The sequence below is a fragment of the Hevea brasiliensis genome, unplaced genomic scaffold, assembly GCF_030052815.1.
Source record: "Hevea brasiliensis isolate MT/VB/25A 57/8 unplaced genomic scaffold, ASM3005281v1 Scaf9, whole genome shotgun sequence".
NCBI lineage: Eukaryota > Viridiplantae > Streptophyta > Magnoliopsida > Malpighiales > Euphorbiaceae > Hevea > Hevea brasiliensis.
Genome location: NW_026615310.1, coordinates 252,208 through 253,791, shown reverse-complemented (window position 1 = coordinate 253,791; position 1,584 = coordinate 252,208). Strand labels below are relative to the sequence as shown.

Below are 1,584 nucleotides of genomic sequence, written 5' to 3'. Positions count from 1 at the left end.
CCATGAAAAGTTGGGATGATTCCTCCAAGTTAGATTATAAGTTTGAGAGTAAGGATTCCCCATTTGTTTGTTTCCATAATTACCAACATATGCAGCTTGCTCTCCATAGTCTACTCCACAGCTGGTAGTTCCCTCTGCATAAGCCACTTGTTGTGAACTTCCAGATGATGATGATGAACTAACCAACATACTCAAATCTTCCATCTTCTTAGCCAAGACATTTGTAAGTGTATCAAACTTTGCATTAATCATGTTGAATGGATCAAGATCATACATTCCAGCAGCTTGCCTCCTTTGAGTTGGAGCTGGTCCTCTTGGACTACTCCAAAGATGAGTATTCTTTGCAATTTTCTCCAGTAGCTCATAAGCTTCATCTTCATGCTTCATAATAAATTTTCTTCCTGTTTGAGCATCAATAATCCCTCTAATTGCAGGAGTGACATTTGTATAAAAATTCTGGTTTATCATCCATTTTGGAATGGCATGATGTGGGCATTGTCTCTCTAATTCCTTCCATCTCATCCATGATTCATAAAGAGTTTCATCTTCTCTTGGTCTGAAAGCTGTCATTTGGTTCCTCAATTCTTGAGTTTTTCCAGGTGGAAAATATTGTGCAAGAAATGCATCAGTGAGTTGCTCCCAATTTGTGATGGAGTTGTGAGGTAAAGAGTCAAGCCAATCCAATGCTCTATCTTTCAAAGAGAACAGGAATAGCTTCAATCTTGCTGCATCATCAGATACTCCTGGTTGTTTTTGCATGTCACAAATCATAGCAAACTTCTTTAGATGTGTGTGTGGATTTTCAGAAGGATGTCCTCCAAATTGAGAATTCTGAATCATTTGAAGTACTCCAAAATCCATCTTGTAACTATTTGCATCAATTCTTGGTCTTACTATACTTTCTCTCAAGTCATCAAAATGAGGAAAAGCATGATCCATCATACTTCCCCTAGGCACATTAGCATTTATAATCTCTTCACCTTGGGCTGCATTTTCATTATTTCGACCATTTCCAGCATTACCGCCACCAATTCTAATTCTTTCATCAGCCATGTCTACTTCTAATTCAGTTTCTCTTAATGCTTCTTTTCTTCATCTGGTTTCTTTCTTGTTGACTTTACAAAATTTCTCAATTTCAGGATTAAACAATAAGGATGTGTCACTTGTGCTTCTAGCTCTTCTCATTAAAGATTAAAAGTACCTGAAAAAGAACAAACAAACACAAAAATGAAAAGATAACAAAGATAAAACTATAAACAACTAAAATAATCAAGAATTCAATCTTAAACAAACAACTCAAGAACAGCGCCAAAAACTTGATATGGCCCAACCGCAGGTGCACGGGTCGTACAAGTAGTATAGAAAAGATATCGTTTCCACGAGGAGTTGTGTTAATGATTGAATTTTTTATATAAAAAGTTAACTAAATTAAACTAATTTTTGAAATTAAAATAATAAATTGATGGGTATTGGAGTATGAAATCTATATGTGCAAAATCAATAATCTATTCAACCATGTATTAATTAAACTAAAATTGCATCAATTTGAAATAAGCGAGTTGAAATATGGCAAAATTTAAAATG

General features: G+C 34.8%; 1 non-coding gene across 1 annotated transcript; it reads left to right on the top strand.

Annotated features, from left to right (window-relative positions):
• The first annotated feature begins 478 nt into the window (after positions 1-478).
• On the top strand, positions 479-585 carry LOC131177818 (small nucleolar RNA R71). The gene has a single exon (XR_009147096.1). It is a non-coding gene; the product is annotated as a small nucleolar RNA R71 (small nucleolar RNA).
• Positions 586-1,584: the final 999 nt, after the last annotated feature.